General features: G+C 35.9%; 1 protein-coding gene across 1 annotated transcript in view; it reads right to left on the bottom strand.

The window, feature by feature from the left end:
- Nucleotides 1–10,708, bottom strand: part of LOC114349823 (uncharacterized) — a 54,140-nt gene extending 43,432 nt beyond the window's left edge. The window contains exon 1 of the mRNA XM_028300382.1: nucleotides 10,464–10,708. The gene's annotated coding sequence lies outside the window, so the exon portion shown is untranslated. The remainder of the gene's footprint in view (nucleotides 1–10,463) is intronic.
- Between the last annotated feature and the right edge of the window lie 12,233 nt (nucleotides 10,709–22,941).

Genomic DNA, 22,941 nt, shown 5'->3' with positions numbered 1-22,941 from the left:
GAAAATTCATCACACAGGTTTGAAATTTTTTTGCCAGACTCCATGATTTTTTGCTATCTCAGTAGTTAGGTATATTTATTTCTGCCCGTGTTATCGCCCGAACGAGTTTGGTTTCAAACATTATTTTAAGCATCATTAAAACTTTATTGTGAGCCAAAAGCATGAAGAATAAGATTTATTATATTATCCTCTTCATTTACGAATTTTTATTACCAATACCCAAAAGAGCTTGTAGGGCTGAATGGGTAGCAGGTTCTATCTAAAACACCAATATACACTAAAATATTCGATCATTACAGTATAGGGCTTAAGTTTGGGTGACTTACTGTATCCCTTTTGATCACAAACTACTAACTTATTTCATACCTCAACCGGTTGAATGTTTAAATAGTTCAAAAAGCGTCTATTCGTTCATTATTAATGTAACTAACCTTTCTAACTCTGCTAACCTGTTGACATTAAAATGCTTTATCAAGTTGCAGGTCACCCTGCTTCTGCGGAAGGTGCAGAGTTAAATCGCATTACCTGTCCCCTCGGCCACACCTCCCTTCCGCCCTAGCTTTCTAAACGCTAGACTGGCCTGAGACTAGCTTGAATAATCTAGCGTAATTAATTTAAGGCAGCCTGATCATGTTAGGTTTTAACGATGACTAGGATTCAAAGTTGTTAGGTTTAAGCTGACCTGCTTTGTGCGACCCGTAGATACAATTGGTACAAAGTATCTTTAGTTAGACGATGAAACGTTTATTGGATTTCGGTAAAACTTCGTTTACTAGCATATTATGTATGGACTACTTTGTGGTATTAAAATCAATGTTACATTGTCTACAGGCATTGCGGCTATGGTCTTTTTATGTTTCAAAAGACTCAAATATGGCTCCAACGATTTAGGGCTTGATTCAAAAATTAAAAATTACGGGGTAAGATGACCTGCTGGCAGCCTGTACTAGGACTTAAATTAAAAACATTAACATTAATAATAATTATATTCAGAGTGAATATTATTTAGATGGATTTCAGACCATGCATTTGTCTACAAACGACGTCGTACCAAGTTAACACGTTGGATGCCATGCAACTCACTGGTGAGCCTTGAACAATAAAATTTGTATTAAGTAATAAATGATTTACTTATTTTTAATAAGTTATTCTAATTTCTTTTATTATTATCATTGCTAATTTAAATAGCAAAATTGTCAGACGATAGCAGATATTGTTAAATTATTCATTCGCAAAACCGTCATCTAAAAGGTAAAATATTAAACAAAATGTCTTACTTTCTTCGACTTTTGGTAACAAAAGAAACCTTCGTATATTTGGGACATAAATTCCCTTTTAAAATGTATACGCAGTAGCTTATTTAGAAGGTAAATAATTACCTTAGTATGTGTTTTGTAAAAAAGTTTGTGACGCAGGATCTAATCCGTGAAAGGTAATCTAATATTTTATTCATACGATTAGGTGAAGTTTTTCAATGTGACCTTTACGTTAAAACCTCCATTAGGTTTATTTGGTTAATAACTTTTGGGAATTTTGTAATTTATTAAAGTTTGACATTATTTTTCTACGTGTAAGTAACATTGTTTAGTAAGTTACCTCAAATCGAGTACCTAATGCACTTAGATTAGCAAAATTCAATAAACTATAAATACTCGTACCTAAAAAAATTCAAATAAATAAGCCTGAAAGCTGCATATTAAAGCTCACACAATAATAAAATGAGAAATAATAAAATATGTATTCCCATAAATTTACATCAATAAGTGAGTTTTAAAAACACGTAGGACCTTATTAGGAGGACCTACCTTAATCTAATAACATTGCAGGTGGTATGTGTGTACTAACTGCGGCACATTAAACTAAACACTATAGCATCTGTTGTAATAAGTTCTATTTTTCAACAAAAATGTTTAATCTGATGTCGCTGTACGTATTAATTTAAACAATACCTAATAGTAACGTGGTCCTCGACCCATCAAGGTCTGCCTTAGACATTAGTGTGATACGAGCATTATATTAAAATATCACTTCGTATTTGGATCAAAGAATGTTATTGTTTGCCGCAATTAATACAGCAACTGTTCCCATGTTCTGAAATAATTCAAGTTGCTTGATTTGTGTCTGAGTCGTTAAAATAACAGCTCACTTTGAGTGTTTCAAAATGTTATGTCTGGAGAACTTGTATTTCAATTTGAGTCCGTTCTAAATCAGTATAAATTTACTATATAGTGCGTGCGCAGTTTCATCACGTGCTGCAACGCATTTGACATTTCCAAAAACCGCGTGCCATTACAGCATGGTCACGTCAATGTCACATTTTTTACGGGAATAATGGCGATGCAACTCGAGCAATTACCACAAGTTTAGCTATTATACGTTGGAGTGTCTGCTGCCAGTGCTCAACGAGTATGGAGCTATGTAGAGCCTCGTTCCCGAGAGCTTAATGATGCTTAGCCAGGGACTAATGACGGTGATTTGTCGCGACCTACGAAGCTCTGACTTCTGTTGAACCCTACCATCAACGTGTCAGAGCTAGACTATAGGTACAGTAATTTGTTGGTTATGTACCTGAGGTTTCTTAGTGGTCAGGCTCTACCTGAAGAGTAATGGGTTCCTAAAGTACGTTAGGTTTCTTGACAGATGTAAAGCTCTAACTGAAGAGCCGCTTTTTAATTAACTGTGCTTTCGGCGACTAAAATCTTGAATTTGTAATTGGGTTAGCGTTGAAACAAAGGCTGAGAAGGCGACTTCTTAGGCGGTTTCTTCTTAGATTTAGGCGTCATTTTATCAACATTGGAAGATCTTAATATCGTAGCTGTGTGTGGTTTCCCGAAGAAGGCAAATGAACTATTTCTCTTCTAAAAACAAATGAATGGAGTGTTGCCAGAGATTTTAGACACAAAATTCTTGTTTTTAAAATGGTTTCACGATTATCATCACAACAGTTCAACAACTGACACCGTTTTAATTATAGATACTCATTACTTCCCATTGTCCAAAACAAACCAAACATCATAATTTCCATCAGTTAGGCCCACTTCTCTTAGAATAGGATCTTCTTGATCGTTAAGACGTCTTTGAGATACCTATTAGGTAACTATTAAGTTTCACATTTATGAAGGTAATCGTATTTTTCTGGTAAGAGGAATGCTTTAGTTCATTAGCACGTGGCGGTTGGCTCATTCACATCTTCTAATTTTAGGTTTGCATGAGCAAGATGAATGACCTCTTAAAATGTAGAAACGTCGTTTTGATATTTAAAACTGGAATTTGAGGTGAATAATCTATAATTTGACAATATTTCAAAAACACAATATGTACAGACAGTAGCAGTAGATAAGAGTGAAATCGCGGGAAAAGCTATTGTCATAATAAGTAAAGCAAACTAGGTTTTATAAGAAATCAATTATTGTAAGATTCTGTCCCTATTGCGTAGGCAAAACATAAGAATACTTTAGTCGTAGTAACAAAAGCTAGTTAATAAAAGCCATCGGTTTTTATTGCCCGCCCTTAATCTAACTGACAATACCTTCAGCGCAACAACTGCGTCGGTCTTTACAAAAACCACAAATTGCTAAACGTGTAGAAGACAAGTGTGCTACCTACTATAGTGGTTTTTGAAGCAGGTTCTTTCGTTATTTTCGTCAAACGACGTCCACTGAAGCAGTTCGCTAAAACTATTAAGCTTTATAAAACTTATATGTTTCATCAAACAGTACTTCAGGATCGAATTGATGTCAAAGGAAAACTAAGAGAAATAAATAATCCCTTAACGGGACAGTCCAATAATAAGGTAAAAAATTACGGACGGTAAAGGATAATGATAATACAGCAATATGATGCAGTAAATAAAACTATACAAACACTCCAGAAAGTGTTTGAGTAAGTAATAGTCACTTATTATACTTCGTCAAAAAAAACTATCCGTAATGAAATGAATATCTTTAGAACCTCAAAGAGACATCATCCAACAGAAAAATCCCAGGCAATTAATGAAATAGTGGAACTAATTCGTTAATTACCAACCCGTCACAGTCACCGTAACGGCTTTATGACAGGAGACCATTATGTGGCCGCTGTCTTAAAATAACCAAAATTGTAAGAGTAAAAATAGAAAACAATGGTGTTCAAAATATAACATTTTAAAGTTATATTTTTACTTCTTGCGATCAAATTAGTAGCAAACACTATTGATAGGTTCTTGTTGAGTGATTCATAAAAGTAAAATTGGCTTTTGATGTAATAATTTCATTTTAAACTTAAATCGAAAAAAGTCATTGGCAATAACCGAAAAGTCGTAAATTTATTTTTGAACATGTTCTGATTTGTTTTTGTGATTCATTGAAATAGAGAATTTGATAGTTACCTATTAAGATTTCATTTTCAGATTTAGTACACGATTCACTGTTTACTTTGGCTCCTAGGTTATTACGAAAATCAATCGACGAGGAGCGACGAACAAATTGATACCTATTATAGGTACATACCTGCTACACTCTCATGATCGAAAACCAATTACCATGCAATCTTCATGTTATTGCTTCAATGACTCGCCGAAAATTCTAAACGTGATTTCCATGCTAGTCTTAAAAAACTTAGTTATGATATTTTTTCTTCCCATAATTAAAGTTACGTCACCGATGGTTTTTGTTGATGTGGTAAATGAGTGATGTAAAAAGGTTTGTTTTGACTTCGTACAACTCAATTTTGCGTCCACTTTAACCAATACATGTTTCATTTACACTATCATTATTAAAAGCACTCTTACATTAATATTGTTTTAGTCTAAGTATTTCTACATTCAGTACTTTTGATTTCAGAATTTTGAAACGTCTTGATCGTGGGACGAATAAGGAAATTAATGTAATGGAATAAGGTTGAAAAGTGAGACCATAACCGAAATGGAAAAAATGTGTTAGACAATAGTGATGTGTCTACGAGTTGGAAGTATAAACGGTCGGAACTAATGGTTTGTCTAACCTCAGGTGTGTTGAAGAGAACACTTACAAAGTTCACTGCTCCTTAACTCCTCGGGATGTCACAAGGGAATATAAACTCTAAGTTGATAGTAGCAAAATTTAGTGTTAAAACCCGTTATCCTTTACTATCCTCGGTAATTGCCTACAGACTTTTCCAAATAGTGACAACAGTGATGAATGACGGGGTTTTATTAGTTGAGCTTTAACATGTCTATCAACAGTTTAATCAGATTTACCTGCTGACACTTGTGGTTATAATATTTTGATTTTAAACATTAATGCTCACTACATTAGACTTAAAAGATTGGAATTTCTACCAACGACTAGGCGCTTTTTTATCACAGACAAAAAAGGCATATCGTAGCTAGGCGTAGTATTTTAATCTTAGTGTAACTACTAGTAGATATTCAACATAAAATTGCTGAAGAACTTGGGATACTTACCTACTCAATTAAAAAAGCAACTACACAGCAAAAAGGAAAATCGAAATTATACCCTTAATAGTCAAAAGAGCCTTCAAAGAACATAATAACATGCAAAAAATACAACAATAGCAGCTGAAAGAAAGAAAGAGCATATTTTATTACCAAACTTATTCCGTATTCAGTTCTGCCGAAGGGGCAGTGTTGCAACCGGCATAAATTTGACATGACAGGATTCCGGTCTTGTCGAATGTCACGCCTGCCGTATGCCAACTACCTACAGTATTGTACGTTCCACTTACTCGTACTTTGGAGACACTACGAGCACGTTTCTATGTTAATAGCGAAGAATCACACCGCGGGAAATCGTTTTCTAAATCTGATCAATAAGCAAAAATACACGGTGTCAAAGTTTGAATTCGATAAGATTAATTAAAATCTCTTGGGTTAAATTTTGATATTAACAAAATGTTGGCTAAGTTAAATACAGATACAGAGAAGTTACTAATTCATCTAAGTATTTATGGATTTTCATGCCGTGAAATTTTCTTCATACTGATAAAATCCATTATGCTCTTTCTTTATTCTTAAATGGACCAAAAAGAAAGAAGAAATTATCTTCAGTTATAATTTTAGCCGTATAGTGAATCGTATGAGTAATCAGAATCAGCCACTTGACAAACAAAAATTATTTCGGGAACACGTTTGAAATGCCTTTCCTGTCCTAACCACCGACCTGGCTTGCAAATGAAATGATTGCAATCTGAACTTTATTACTGCTGTCCAGAGTATATTTATTGTCTAATTCGATTCTGACTGCAACCCGGTTAGCAAATGGCTCGGCCGTTGAAATTAGCGCATTATTTATATAACTGGCCACCCCCACATCGGCAGGTATCCGTACTGTTGCCGTTCCCTCTGGTCTAAATACTTCCGACACAGGTACGGTCGGATAAGAAAGTAGTTTCGATTTTGATTCAGTTTCCGAGATTTTGAATCGATTTCAATTAAGTAATTTTTTGTAATCGTAGTTTAAAGCACGGTAATACTATCTATACAGTATTCCAACTCGGCCATATTTTTGAAATAAATGTCAACAGCCGAGCGGTACGTCACCCTATGACAACATGCGATAGGGCTGCCCACCTGCAGACCCTATTTTCACTACATCTGCCTACTTAGAATTTCTATCTAGTTTTGTGAGTGTATTTGTGATTGTAATTTTTTATTTTATTTTGACAAACAAAATACTTTGTGAATGAAGTAGGATAAAATGCATGTTGTCTTGTCATTAGTAGATGTACCTATTAACTAAAAAAAAATTGTGTCAAGATTTAGTAACAAATCTTATAAATTTGCGACCGTAAAATGTATGCTCCTCGACCGAGGCGTACAAAATGCTTGATTTACAGTGTTGGGTAAATGGGTTTATAAGCAGACACTAGCCCATGTTAACGTGTGCATATAAATGGTATGGTGAAGTCAGAAATTTTATATCAGCATTTTAATCATTTTAATTTTCATACAAATCTGATTTTATAAATTTTATTTTGTATGAAAATTAAAAAAAAATATGATATCACTGACTAAATAATGTTAATATGGGCTAGTGTCGGCTTATAAGCCCATTTACCTAACACACTGTATAATTAGGTACTTGTAATTATTTTTTATAAAAACAACACTTACTGTTTACAAAACAACACATCTTCAGTTTATTACTGTGGCACATTCGCGACACCCCCGACTTTTGCATGTCGAGCGCATACCGAGATTTGAATTTCGAAGAAAAGCTCGCGTTTCGTCCGTTTATATGAAGTTACAATACTGTATGATAGTATTACCGTGTTTAAAGTGACAAACGTAAGAATACACGTGCGATAGTCTATGTTGTTTGAAACGAAGGAATGACAATCAACCCTAACACAAATGAACCAAAATTTTGAACCGATTCCGATTCCGTTTAAAATACGTCTTTAGGTCAGGCTTACTATTTTTAAGGCGTTGGACGTGATCTAGTTCCAAATACAGTTCTAAAATAACTAATATTGATTTTCTTGAGTAGGTACATTGTTGCTAGTGCTATCAACACCTGTTCTTGGGTATACCACAATCAAACGAATTTCGAGTTNTTGCAAAATTCCCACGGGAACGGGAGTTAACGGGAAAAAACATTTGTATGAAAAAATCTAAACCGCGTAATATAGATGAGGGGGGTAAAACGGGATCCACGCGTACGAAGTCGCGGGCGGCCGCTAGTTTCTCATATAATTGGTGGGTAATATAATTGGATGGTTTCACTATCAAATTAATTTAACATGCGTTAAGATTTGAATCAATTAAGTAGCAGAACAGAAGCGAAAAATATGGTCATTGGCTTTTATTGCTTGTACAGTAAAGCAAATTTACAAATCAGACTACGGTTTTTACTGTTGATTCTGACAAAGCAGTTTACATTTCGTTTGCAAGCTAAGCGAGGGGAGCCGGCGGCAGGTTGCTTGGATACAATTTGTTGTACCTTTTATTTCCCTTTATTATTGAGCTTTGAAGCTAGCGTGCAATTGTCTTTTTTATTTCATGCTCTGCTACTTTAATTAATTATTGATCGGACTTTGTTTTCCATAAAACGTTAAGTTTTCTATTCCATTTCAGTTGTCTGAAAATAATGTTTCTTATTATACCAAATGGTTTCTTGCAATCGTGATTATTTATCTTCAACTAAATCATTTACTCACTCTCTCAAAAATATCCTTTAGAAACCTTTACCATAGCGATCGTTGGTATTTTCTCAAGTGTGAATTTTCGTTCATAAAGTTCATTTCTTATCAAGTGCCCACATGCATGCTCTAAGTAACATCTCAGGAAGGCGCGCATCTTCAGGACATTGCACTGTCTTATCTACTCCTGCGCTGGAGATATCACGTAATTTGTTGTTTATTTCTTCAGGACAAGCCTAATGGTCAACAGGATATGATATTATTATCACTAGACGACAGCTCAAAGATATACCACCATCTATGTTTACACAGGACGTAATTGGTCATCGACTTGTAGCGTAAATATTGTGACAAACATAAGTAGCTATACTTATTAGCTTAAACAAATATCGAGAATTCGAGCAAAGGAATTCATATAACATATTTCATAGGATTGTCATCGTTTAATTTTATGGCCTCTGATTATGCCATCAAACCATCTAAAACGCGAGTTTTCAAACTGACTTTACCAAAGCGGGTATTATGGCTAAATAAATTTCAATAGTAATGGCGTCAAAACACAGCCTTGATACGAATAGTTGGACGGATTTGGAAGATTGCAGTTTCATTTCAATAAAGTTAAGGTGTACGGAAATGATCAGGCTTTATTTATGGGTAGGCTATAAACGGCCCGAGTCTATCAATATTGTCTGGGAGGTGATGCTTCATAATTTCCTATCTGAGGAAGGCAATCGGCGGGACGACAGCATTTTAATTAATTTGAAAGAGCCGATCGCTGGAGGACGGTAATGAATTCATAGAGACGACGGTTCGTAGAATCAGATTAATATGGACGATTTTAGTATGCAAGTTTCGTGTCATTAATCTTGTTCAGATTAGAAGAGTTGAAGTGTATTACGTGTTACATGCAAATGGATAATTGGATCGGATGAATCATTATCTAAATATATAAAAGAAGAAGAAGAAAGAAACTGACTGACTGACTGACAGATCAACGCACAGCCTAAACGGCTAAACGTAGGCACTTGAAATTTGGAAGGGACGTAGCTTAGGTACCGTAGAGGTGCACTAAGAAAGGAATTCCCGAAATTCCCACGGGAACGGGAATTAGCGGGAAAAACGGGATTCACGCGTACGAAGTCGCGGGCGGCCGCTAGTTATTTTATAAAACACTACTAATACACTAACATATTAATATAAAGATAAGTTTTATGTTATTTTCTTTTACTTTTTAAACCAGAATGAAGAAATTATAATATGAATGTGCGCATAAGAGAAACATTGAATAATATGGAAAATGTCGGGTTCATTAACCCATTTCTTTATCATATTGTATCAATTCAATAGTCGATTCTCACGTGAGCATGAAAATCTGTGATGCGGTAATAGTGTATAATCCGTTCAATGAATAAATTAGTCTAATCACGTGTTAAGATGCGTGATCAATTTTGCATGCTTTTGGATTCGAGTTACCAAGTCTGTTCCTGGTTAGATGATGATTTTTTCGTGAAACAATCTAAAAACTTGTGATTTCATGGAAGTTTAAATGGCAAAATGGTGAACATAAAACAATGAAACTAAGAAGGCTATCTAGACATTATTTGAATCTTTAATTCCTGACAAGAATTTATCGAAAATAATAATAATGATCAGACAACCAGCACATTATAGTTTTAACTGTAGAATGTTACTAGTTACAATAAATGCTATTTTGCAGTAAATATTGTAAATATTCTGATGTGCTGCCCTGTTCATTGTAGAATAAATAAATATTGCTTGTATCCATACAAAATGGGTTACTGTCTGTGGGTTACTCGATATCCCATTTCGTTTTAACATTTTCAACGACAACATAAAAACTTAAAAGACACCAATCGTCAATATGCTTTTATCTCCATCTTGATGGTGCTAGATCCTGCTGTCATATCTCGGTGACGGTCCCAGATACTGGCTCGGAAAAAAGTAAAAAATAACAACTATCATCTGGCCGGGAACCGGTTTGTCGGATGAGCCGAGCGATAGACATAAACACGCAAAAGGTAGCCTTTTTATTGCCTGTTCGACAATGATAAAAGGAATGAATGACGGCTCTCGATTCTCAGTCGGCGAACGTGTTAAGAAATTGTCGTGGACAAACTCTAGAGATCTTGTTCAGTATTATCAATAAGATAAGAATATTTTTAACGCAACAAAATTCAAGCTACTTCGAATTTATAGGTAAACATTTCAAGAAAAAAAAAAAAACAAATTGATGATGAAGTTTATACTCAGCTTAAAATAAAAACAAAAGACGTGCACTTCAATGGAATCCAAATACAGTGTGCATTAAAATAAACTTTGCTTACCTCCACAAACAGCAATTAGTGCATCGGCGACGCTGTCAAACAAACAAAACCGGAACGTAATTGAGGTGGTATCCGACAATTATGAACACAATACGCTTTGAATGTTCTCAATGTAACTTTTTTAAGTTAAAGTTTCACTCCACTTGCAGTCACAATAAAGTGTGACGAAGAGAATAACTTTTCGCATGAACGAGACGTAGTGATGGTGCGATCTTTCGTTCTCAACTGTTGTGTTCGGTTCTTCGCGATCGCGGCGTTTCCGTTCGGAGCGCGCTCGGGGATTGTCGGGTTTGCCGAGTCCTGAGGGTGGGCAAGGAGCTTCCGCTACACCTCGATTGGGAAGCCAAAAAGTTCGATTGTTTCACGACATTTTAATAGACTAATCATGTTGGCTGTACGAGTTTTTGAGGAGCGGCGAAGGATTAAAGGAATGAATTATAACTTTTGACATTGACACTGCTTTAACTAACTGAAACAAAAGAAGGATAATGTCTATAATAAAGTAAGTAAATATTATAATAAAATAGGATCATTAAAATTAAAAGGGAAAACATTACTTCTTTAAGAATAAAACAATCAACAAAACAATAAAGTTGACGCAATAGATGTTGGCGTAGGTATTAGTGCGTAAATGTCTAAGAAAAAATAAAAGAAGCCTAACCATTTGCACATCATGTGCACGACGACAGGGCTTGCGCGTCATTGATCATTGTCATTCCGTCAGTGTTTTGTTTTGCTATCCTGTCTCTGTGTGTCTTTTTTATTACACTCGTAGTTTGCTTCATCTATATAATAAGTATATAAAAATGAAACCCGTTTCGCGTTGTCACGGCATCACGTGTGAACGGCTGAACCGATTTCGATAATTCTTTTTTTTTAATGTTTGTGGAAGTCCAAGGATGGTTCTTACGGAAAAAAATATTAAGAAAATCTCTACGCTAAGGCGGTACGAAGTTCGCCGGGTCAGCTAGTATGAACCTAAAAATAAAGTAACCTATTCGTTATTCATCTGTTTTCTTTAAAGTGGGCCTATTTTAATCTATCTATCATTCCCTCATTCGAAAAGATCGATGCATTGGAATTAAAAAATGTCTTTACATGATATTTTATCCGCTCTCCAGTTATTAATTAATGCAGGATGAAAAATGCAGGAAGCAAGAACGCCAGGTATGAGATGAGCTCAGGGAACAAATAAAAAACTAGTGCAAATTTGAAACTCAATATAGCGAGAGGTCAGTCCACCTAGCGATAAAAAATTGAGCTTTTCCCTGTAGACTTTTGCCATAACAGTTTCGGGGTTAAATACCTGTCGGTGGATGGAAAAGGCACGTGAATATTGAGAAATATGGTAAACTTCCTCTCCCTGACTATGTTCATGTAAATATTTGTGGAAACCTTTACATTTTTAACTATTTAGAAGTTGGAATATAAAGGACTGATTATATTTTAATTATTACTGAGAAGTAAAGTTACGTCAAATATGTACACCTACGTGTCGTATTTAAGATGAAATCGACAATAGGTTCATGTCCATCCACTAGGATAGTTTTATTGAGATGTTATTCAATAAAGAGGTAAAGAACTTCAAAGAAGTAAAATATTTTTGAAAAAAGAATTGCTTAGTTCTGGCCGAAAAGACAAAACAAAAGCGGATCAAAATATTCGAATAAGAAAAGGTGAAAAAAGTCACTATTTTAAGAGAGAAAAAAATATCACGGGCATTGATGCCGGTTCACTGAAAGCTATGAAAGCGAAATCTTTAATGGATACCGCCAGCAAAATGACTGATGGTTCCTGTTAAGGCCGGCTTTAGCTTATGTTTGTATTGTTGCGGAGAAATACGAAACAAATAATGGAACGGAAACGTGATTGTAAGGAAATCTAATAGTCTAACGTGAGGAGGAAAACTGTGTTTTCTCTGTTGCATGGTTTATTTATTACTTTCCCTTTTACGATCACCTTTAGTGTCACTTGTAACATTATATAGCTTAGGACTACAGTCGAATTTTTTAGAATTTAGCAGAAACTTAAACAAATATGGCCAACTGACAATAAAACATTTTTAATCTGTGCACCAGTGAGGCGACAAAACCTCTCGTTAATCGCGAATTGAAATTATTGTAGTACTTACGTACTTATAGAAAGAATTTATAATGCTTTAAAAAGCAGTGCATTTAATAATTAGTAGTACATTCTGTGAAGAAAAAATACATTGTTGATTTATTTAAATCTACTTATTTAAATGCAATCAGTAATAAACGTCAAGTCAATTTGACAAGTCTCACAAATCATCGTCTACGTATTTTGCTAAAATAACCCAATAAAATAATTTGTTTCAAAGATTGATTTCTAACTTGTAAGATCGTGAAAATAAAGTTGGTTTCATGGGCTTGTGAATTAATGTGTATGATATTATGAACACGTAAGTGATTATGGTGTATTTGTGTATGAAAGTGTTTGTTTACATCTCTGCTGGATTCTAAAAAATCAAGGAATAGAACCTAGTTGATACAAAATCTCAGAAAGAATGTTTTTTTCTATTGCAAAAAAGAAATAAAATCCTTTACGATGACGTTTACTATACTCGTATAATAAACCTTGAAATCTAGTTCCTGGTCTGATTTTTTCACTTTGATGAGTCAGAGCTGTTTAATCATCACGTCAGTATGAGAGCAGTCATCTTGATCTCATTAATACTAAAGATTAACAAAGCTAACCATTACACAACTTATGGACTAATCTTTTATGCTTTTTTACATCAGTCCTTCAAAATTGTTATCTGAAGACATTTATAACTAAGTTTAGAATCTCGCAAAATACAAGCCATAAAAAGAGGATTTTGTAACCTTATTTGCTTACTTTTGTACCTAATTCCCCGCAATATGAAAGCAAAAGTTGAAAAAAAAAATGGAAAATAACTTCTATAAAGTTCTCGGCAACGACAGTAGCTGTCAGTAGGTCGGTCACGATCGAATTTGTTTCGCAAATATAATACAGTGTTGATAAATAAATTGAGGTAAAAACTTTGACCGATTTCTGACTTTCGATATAGGATTATGCACATTGCTCTCTCGATTGGAAAATGTAATCTAATTTCATTACATTGTTGGTAAAATTGCTACTAAAAATATACCTCGATTAATTTAATAATGTTACTGAGTGACAAATCTTAACGCAATGCATTATTCTGCCGTTAAGGTATTACTGCTAATAGAGTATACGAGAATTATGATCTTCTGAAATATGAGGATAATAATTTCAAACTCGATCCAAATTTCTATTGATAGATCGATAGATACTGAATTAATTAATTGAGTGATGTATTGTTTGTAAACTTGTTACAGTATGCACGCTTCATTAGATTTGTAAACCAGTACTGTCTCAGCGTATGTTCTTGGCTCAAAGCGTTCTGAGTGTTTTGGGCCAAGTAATATCAACAACATCAACTTGATGAACCGATAATAAGATGTTTGGTGGATTGTAAAAATGATGTACCCAAAATGAAAATCTTTTTCTAGCCAATCTCAATCAATCATCGTGATCTCTTCGCTTAATCAAGTACCTACTTACCTATCATGTGCAAATAAGAAGATACCTAATATGTTTAAGTTTACTAACAAATGGAAGTCTAGAACCAAATGTAACATTATTTAGGATTGGCAGTAATCTGTTTCTAACAGTAAACGATAATAACCACCAACAAAAGAAAATTGTAAATTTTCCGTATCATCATTACAAATAAGCAAAGAATAAGAGCGCAATCTGTAGGTACACAACCTCTACTGAGCCATCAAGGACAATAGGCAATAGAGCCAAGAATGGCAAGACAAAAACGCGGATGCCACATCTACAGGGGATTATGAGCAATTAGTTATTGTGATGAGGCGTTTTCATTTATTACGCTTTGAGAACATAGACAAAACACTCAATTCAACTCTGATATGAGGTAAAAAACGGTAATTAGCTCACTTTTTTCTTTTGTTATCGATATTGTTATAGTTGTTCTAAATCTCGTCGAATTTTCTAAAGCCGTGTGAATTGGATTTATAATTAGTTTTATAGGTGATATTTATATTTATTCTTCTTTGGAAAAGTTTCGCAGAAAAATATCTCCTCTTTCATTATCTAGCCAAGGAGAAACTAGCTTTTTTATATTTGTTGCTGGCAGTTTTGCCAGCAATCCGTTTTTGATAATTCTTTATGGTTTTCTACCTTTTTATTGATATTTTTTTTTGTTTTTGAAGTTTACTCTAGCATTGTCTCTTTTTCTGTCTTTCTCTGAGCAATTAACAATCTATTTGGCCTAAATCTGAGATTTTTCCTTTAAAACTTCTGCAAACAATTACCAACAGGCCTATCCCATCCACAGTCAGTACAGGCCACTCAATCGCGTTTAAAAATAATAAAAGTGTATATCAACAGATCTTTATACAATAGGTACGAGAAATTATTATTTACTTTTGCAAAGATAAAATTGACTTGTTGATTGACAGTTGTATAGTTTAATATGACACTTTATTACCTCACTATTAATGTTTCCTTCTCTGTTTCTAATGAATGACGACAGTCGACTAATAATTGTTTTCTCATGTTACTACAGCACAACATCGGACTACACATTTTTGTTGTGAATTAGAACCTATTACTGAATAAGATAACGTAGTGTATAACTTAACGTGCTGTCGTCTACTTGTTCAAACAGACAATAGGAGGAATCACAGCGCTAATACTAATCCAATAAACATCGATACTCTTGATAGCATAGCATTGTTCTGTTATAGACGTTTTAATTACAGTTCTATACAGTGAAAATAAAACGGCCAGTATCCAGAATATTCACTTGACATAGCCTACAATTAAGCCTGTAAACTGTGTTCGTTCGTTCGTTCGTTTCAGCCAAATGACGTCCACTGCTGGACAAAGGCCTCCTCCCCCAAGGTTTTCCACAATGAACGGTCCTGCGCTGCCCGCATCCAGGCTCTTCCCGCGACCTTTACCAGATCGTCGGTCGGTAAACTGTGTAATTTATTTTATTGAAAATCATGTTTCAAATTATTAAAACCACACATAATTCCTGTTCACTGCTTTTACTTTCTTCTTTGCACAGTTCTTTGAATTACAAAATATTCTATTTCTAATCATCGTTAAAAATCCTGTTTTTGTTTACACCAACAGAATCATTTTTATTTTAAGCGGTCCCCGCAAAATGTGGTGATTAATCAAGAGTCAAGACAAGAGTAAAAATAAACATTGCCCTTCCCATTAACCTTGATATGAGTAACATTTTTCATTCGCAAAAATAAACCATCGCGGCATCGCTATAAAATCCATAGTTGTCTCCTAAAATAATCTATGTACACTGGCCATTAAAACTTAGCATAATCACTTTTTAAGGCTTTTTGGGCCATCTCTTTTCATGGATAGTGGGAAAAGAAGAACAATAAAGTCCTGTGGAAAAACCCAAAGTATGATGCAAGTTTTGGAGCCCAGTGTTTACAAAATTCTGAGTGTGCTGGCTGTTCTCCATGTGAAGCCACGCAGTACAAGATCCAAATAGACGAGTCGGTGTATCGATTCGTGTAGTATCGAATTAACTCGGGCACTCATCCGCGATCCTCGAGAGATTCTCATTCATGCCGCTGCATGAAAGAGCTGTCCGTCGTTAATTGTATTGGCCCAGTTTTCCGAGCGGTAATTTTCTTCTGAATTGCAGAATTAATGTAGTAATCGGTAGGCATTTTTCATGAATGAACGATTATGCCTTCAAATAGGTAATGAACGTTTGCTCAATTTCTGTAAACTTATTAAGTAGGAATAGTTGAACTCCCGGAGTCGGGATCGCGAGCTTTTTTGCGATTAACAAGCAGACTTTCATTTGTATTATTTAAATCATTCGAATCATCATCTTTAGTACCTTATCTTAAAAAAACATTTTTTGAAAAACCTAGCCACAATACGAGCGCTGAAGGACCATTCCATTTATTTAGGGGTGAAGCTTTTCCATTTAGACCATTTTAGTTTCTCAATTAAACCTTTACTGAGCTCTGTTCTTCATCAGATCCTTTTATTTATTTACTAAGTTATGGATGGCCTTCTCCAGATCCTCCCAACACCAGGATAGTATACAGGAGTAATTAAATTCGTTTTATTCACTGACCGAGCCATACAAGTGCGTTTTTATTCTGCTCCGGACTGTGTGAACACAAACGCTTCCCGCCCTGCGGTTTCCGATCGCGGTCCATTGTTCGAATCCTATTTGGGGTGTTTCGTGGTTACGACATTACGTCAAGTGATCATTAATTTTGTACTGTGCTTCGCATCGGGCGTGACCGCAATACTTTGCAATGAACTTTAACATCATAACATCCGTTTCAAAATGCGAAGAGAGGATACTGTTTTCGGAATTTCGAATTCATGTGACCATTTGTATCATCATTGTCATCAATTCCGTCAATAGCAGCGGGCACTCTGGAGGTTAGACAATGTCCCAATTTTTTGTCCAGCTGCCGTCAGCTATCTTCTGTAATCACCGTTCCATTAGGAGTAGGCGCTCACCTTTGATTTTCCGTTTAGTCGGGCAGTTGATCAGTATGGGCATGTATGGGAGTGCGCACACTACGCGCCGATTCGATTTGGCCGATTCTTCATACAAATTAAAATCGGGCACATATATCGGCCAACTAAAAATCAACGGTGTGCGCCTACTCTAAATAAGTAGGGTGGGTGACCTACGCTACGTTTGTTCCACTCGAGATTCAAAAATGCAAAGTAAAATTAAATGTCAATGTCAGACTGTATTCGCCAATCTCCATTTCTATTCAAATCATGCCATTGAACTTTAAAACGCTGGAGACTTTTTTTACTTAACCATAATTGGACTAACTGGGTTATACATAGAAACCCAACAATATGGGGTGAGGTAATCCATTACTTCATACAATAACACTGCAAGCGGCTCCCATTGTAGCATCTGATTGAGAAATGGGTTTATTTATGAGGGTGACCTTTTTAGACCGATTGCTCGCTATCGGAATACATAAGCTGCTCGCGCGCATGAGTCAAGCAATGCTAATAGTGATGTGACTGTAAGTTTGTACTTTAGCATGACTCTATAGTGTGTACTCGAGTATTCATTTCAAGCCGATGAACTTTGTAGAGTGGATTATGTTAGAAATGTTAACAGATAGAATTTTCAAGCATTGGAAATGTCAACTAGAAGTCTTTGTTTAGCAGGTATAATGAGTTAAGTTTTTTATAAAAACCCTAATATTTTAGACTATATTCAAATATTGTGTTTGGTTTGGATGCAAGTAAGCAGATAATATAAATTCTCGGTAATATAATCACACATAAATATAACGGTAAATTTTTATGTTGAACTAAGCGTTGTCTATTTGTATAAAAGTCGAGTCAGACACGCTTGTAAACGAAACTCAGTTAATTTTATATTTAAGAGCTTCAGATCAAGCCATTTATATTAAAAAAAATCCTTTATATTTAAAAAAAAAGTAATCAGTATTTTTTACCTATCACCAACTAGTAGGCACATCACTAACAACGACCTAAATGGATGGCCGATCTATGAGGAGAAAGTGATGTATCACTACAGCAGCCGTGATGTAACCCGCGGCTTCTAAATGATGCAATACCTTTGAACTTGGCAATTAGAGCGGAATGTTAAGATTGTAGTGAGAAAATTGATAGCTTATGCAAAAATGAAGGCATAGGTACTTGATTATTGATGATTACATACGCTCAATGTACTCGTATATTAATAAAATTGGTACTTGTGTTCGTTCGTTCCAGCCAAATGACGTCCACGGCTGGACAAAGGGGCCCCCAGAGAATTTCCATAAAGACTGGTCCTGCGCTGCCCGCATCCAGGTACTTCCCGTAACCTTCACCAGATGGCTGGGGACCTGCCCACACTGTCTTCCGTCCCGTTGTCGTAGTGGTATACGAGTATACTTGGAATATTGAAATTATTTACATTTTACATCACGTTATGCACTGTAGCAGACGAATGTAAAGAAAATCGGCAGACCGAAATCCGAACGCGATGAAGGACTGTAATGTGGACGCCTGGACGCCCTCTGTCCCATCTAGGGGACATACGACTTCAGGTCAAGCTATAGTAAGCATTAATAAAATGTCCCCCAAAGACCTGCGTATCTGGCTCGTGGGACCAGTGAAATATTAATATTTTCATGAGACGTCTAAATGGCTGGAGTGATTTTAATAAAATCTAGTATGGAGTAAGCTGACACCTTGGATTAACACATAGGCTACGTTTTACCGCGGGTAACACCGCGGGGCACAGCTAGTAGGTACTATAAAATAACGCAGACTTTTTACTTCAAAAGTAATTCATAAATGAGTTTGCTAAAAGTTTTTATGGCAGTTTTGTTTTCTTTAGATACAGTGATAATAGCTTTTTCTTGAAGTTAACAAGCGTCCATAATAAAAAAATAATATTTAAGTTGCCTCACAAGGGCAAGCTCTATCCCAACAGTTTGAACGGCCTCGAACAACAGTCTAACAAGTATTCTTGTTAGATTTCTTTCCATCTCATTTACTGGAATATTCCAGTAACTGGATTAAAATCCAAACGAACTAAAAATTTTAATATCGGCAATAAATCTCGTACAGTCAGCGTCAAATAGTTCGTGACGCGCAAAGCGCCTAAAAAGATGACAACAAAACTTTACTCCAATAGTAACAAAGACGTGTCACGAACTTTTGAACGATAACTGTACCACCGTTGCTAGGCTAGTCTTACCAGATCTGTCACCAACAGTTAAGCATAACTTATTTAATTATGCAGTTCGTTGTCCATAGAGTTGGAACGTGGAACGTGCCACATAACGTTACACTGGTTTCACGGAATACATCAAAGCAAAACCCCGACTGCAGGACTGAAACGTCGGCAAATACGAGTATGTACATTCAGCAGACGGCGCACTTGTGTCAATATTGTCTTGTCTGCTCGATAAGGCTTCTGTGGTAACCCTAAACTTCCACAACCCTCGTGTCATTTTGTAACGGACTTATGCGACGCTTTGTTCGGAGAACACTTTGGCTCGAAAGTATTATTTCGTAATACCTACTTTTCAGTGTTTTATTTTGAATGGACTTGCTCTTGATCATAAAAGCACTTGAAAATTATCTATCAGAGTGCAAGCTTACTAATCAGATGCTTATTCAATGAATTCAGAAACACCGTTCTAGTCAAAGAAATTCCACTGTTTAGCTGTGACTGTGAACGTCACTTATGATGTAGAATAGTAACATGCTTGGTGCTCTGAAATACCAAAACGTATTATCATGTCCATAATAAGTGAGTCCAAATAAGTCTTGCATAATAATGTAAGTGGCTGTTATAACAACATACCCATTCTTATAAGATACACCATACAAGAATGCAGGGTAAATTCAGTGAACTGCTCCTGAATCGAATGTACCTACTACTACTATTTCTATTTATTTATATTAACCGGCAGACAGTGGTGACTGAGTTAGTTGCGGCGCTTCTTCTCAGCACTTGCCAAATGTTGGTCTCGAAGCGCTGGTAGGGTAAAAAGATTATGAGACATGTAGAGGCTCCTTAAGAGCAAAATGACGATTTGTAAGAACTATTTATTAGTCCAAACGAATAAAGAAAGAAATTTTGACTTTGACTTTGACTTTGAACAGTTACAGCTAACACACCAGCGGCAATGAAGAGATCACATCAGAATTTCTGACACCGTAATCCCACACACACGTTGTACACGTCAACCCAAATCAGGCATATAATTTCAGTAGGCGTGTCTCAGATTTTTACCGGCTATAACCCGATCAATATTCGGGGGTCAAAGATAACATCTGAAGTCCAGTATATCGGGGGCATCTTTAGTCGGCCGTTTTGTTGGCCCTAAAGAATTTGCCGTTACGGTTGACCACATGCGATGGAGTAACCTACTTTGTTGTGATGCAATCCGATATAACAACACATCGAAGATATAGTAAGCCCTTTTAGGGCTTTACGACCCTCACTTTACACTTTATCCGTACATTTCATCAAGCAACTCCTGAATTGATTTCATAACTGTTGTTACAGTAACTCCTCACTCATTTGTTGAAGGGATAGTATGTTGCATCATAAACCCAAATTCGTTTGAGAGCCGAATGCTCGTGTTCGTTCACAGAATCGTCCCTTGTCCCGTATTTGCCCTTCATTACTGTGGTGGATCGATTTAAATGCGTGGGCAAAATATGAAAAAAAATCTCAATCTATGTTTGAACTTGAATCGAATTTTGGAGCTTCGTTTCGTGAACGCATCTTGGGGCCTAGATTTGTAGAATGTATTCAACTGTTTATTAAAACCATGGATTAGTCCACAATGGTGATTTTAACGAGTCCTACAAAGCAAATTACCGACACCACCGTACTGTTCCTGTGTCAACCAGCACTTACGAGTCATTACGTGGCCGGGCCATTAGGTGGCTAGCTTACGCAACGTCACGTTAAGGCTGAGTAGACAAACAATGTGCGAGGATAAAATTTAATGTGAATGAGTAATGGAAAATGTCTAAGTGACTCTTAAATATAACGACACAAAGCGAATACACGTAACAGATTTTTGTCAATGACTGTAATTAAAATTGATTGACACATTTTTTAAAATGACTGTCCATGAACAAAAACATTGCGCCTACTTAGCTGATTTAGGACTTAGTTTGCATCTTAAATATAGGTAGGAAGTACCTATGTTTAAAATAAAAGATAACTTAATTTAACGTAAACAACCACAAAGCAAAATAAAAAAGCATAATGTGATCATAATCAAATCCTATTGTAGAAAAGTAAAGGAAAAATGTTAAAAATTATGTGTTTCGTGAAACTACTCCGCAACTACGTTTAGCCGCGACACGAAACACAAGGTTTTGCGAATTCAGCTTATCAGTATGAAAATAATTATGAAAATGTAAACATTCCAGAAGTTGCCTATTAATGTACAGTCGCGTACAACAGCGCTAACTACGAAATTGCCTGGTCGCGTGTTGGAGGAGGGTGCGGTACGTTATTCGGGCGGTAGTGAACCCAAACGTCCAATAGGTGGGGTAGTGATGGGAAAGTATCGATGGGTTACGATAAAGATTGTGAGCTGATCATGATTTTATAGTTAAATCCGAATAATTTTATGTTGAGATCGCCTAATCCAATAGTACAAAAGCTCCAGCTATTGTTAAAATTGTAGCTACCTAAGTTGGGGAATTTAAACCAGCTGTCTACGAGTTACTTAGGGGGCGTCCATTAATTACGTGAGACAATTTTGGCAATTTTTCAACCCCCCCGCCCCCCTTGGTGAGATATGGTGAGATTTTTCCAGACCCCCTCCCCCTCCCCACAATCTCACGTGAGATTTCTTAAAATACATATTTGCAATGTAAGGGTTAGCTTCGATTAGGATTTAATATTAAAAAAACCGTTTCTTCTAATTTCTTTATTGTTTAATCGGTTCAGAATTAAAAAAAAATATCATTATAATTTTNCAACGTGTTTGAATTTTTATCACCACTAATTTCGATATCGCAGTAAATGTCACGGCACTGAATTAGTTCGTAAAAATGTTTAGGTTTTTTTATTTATAAGCAAAATACCAATGGATTTGCAATACTTACATGTGGTAAATGACTTCATTGTTCCTGTAGTTCTTCGTTTCACTTATGTTATTGCACGTTACGACGCATTATCCAACAATATCGGAGAACATTTCCTCAGTACGACTGAATCGCGACTAACCTGGCGTCGCGGCCGATGTTCGTTTCTGGGCATATCGCGGAGACACGTGCCACGCCCCCGTTTCACATCTATTCCCTTCTATGATCTGAGGTTAGCACCGATCTATTATGTAAGAGCAAATTCACTCTTTATTGCTATTCCACAACAGATTAATCTTAGCTTTTCTTTCTTCAACCACAACTATTTACTGTTGCTATTCAATGTTGCAATGAAATTTAAACAAAATACCTACCTATTTAAAATATTTTTTTGTACACTATTGTTATTTTGGAGAACATCGATATTCAGAAAAGCTCATTCTCAACACTATTCAAGTTACTAAGTAAACCAAACGGCTATGGGCACGCATCGTTGGGCACTACGAAACAATCGGGAGAAGCCGTTACACGCCGGCTTGCATGCAGCCTAATGTGATGACCCTTATGGCACCGAACCTGCGTCCCAACCCTTGAACCCAACGTTACGGCTGTTAAGCGGAGGTTATGCCCGAGCGGGTACATGTAAGTACTTAGTGTCGCCCTCTGTCAAAATGTTTGCACCCCTGAAGGTTGAATTTGAATGGCCACTGAGTTTGGGTTTATAGTCTGTGATTGACAGTTCAAAACGTTCTGGTCATTTTTTTTTTACAAAAATTGATTTTCAAATCCGAATTAATTTTGAATGCCAGTGCATAAATCTACCTACACCCTTAAA

Source organism: Ostrinia furnacalis, unplaced genomic scaffold (genome assembly GCF_004193835.3).
Source record: "Ostrinia furnacalis isolate ACB-3 unplaced genomic scaffold, ASM419383v2 OfSCF0710, whole genome shotgun sequence".
Classification (NCBI taxonomy): Eukaryota; Metazoa; Arthropoda; class Insecta; order Lepidoptera; family Crambidae; genus Ostrinia; species Ostrinia furnacalis.
Note: the sequence above shows the minus strand (reverse complement) of the source record. Positions and strands in the feature narration are given on the sequence as shown.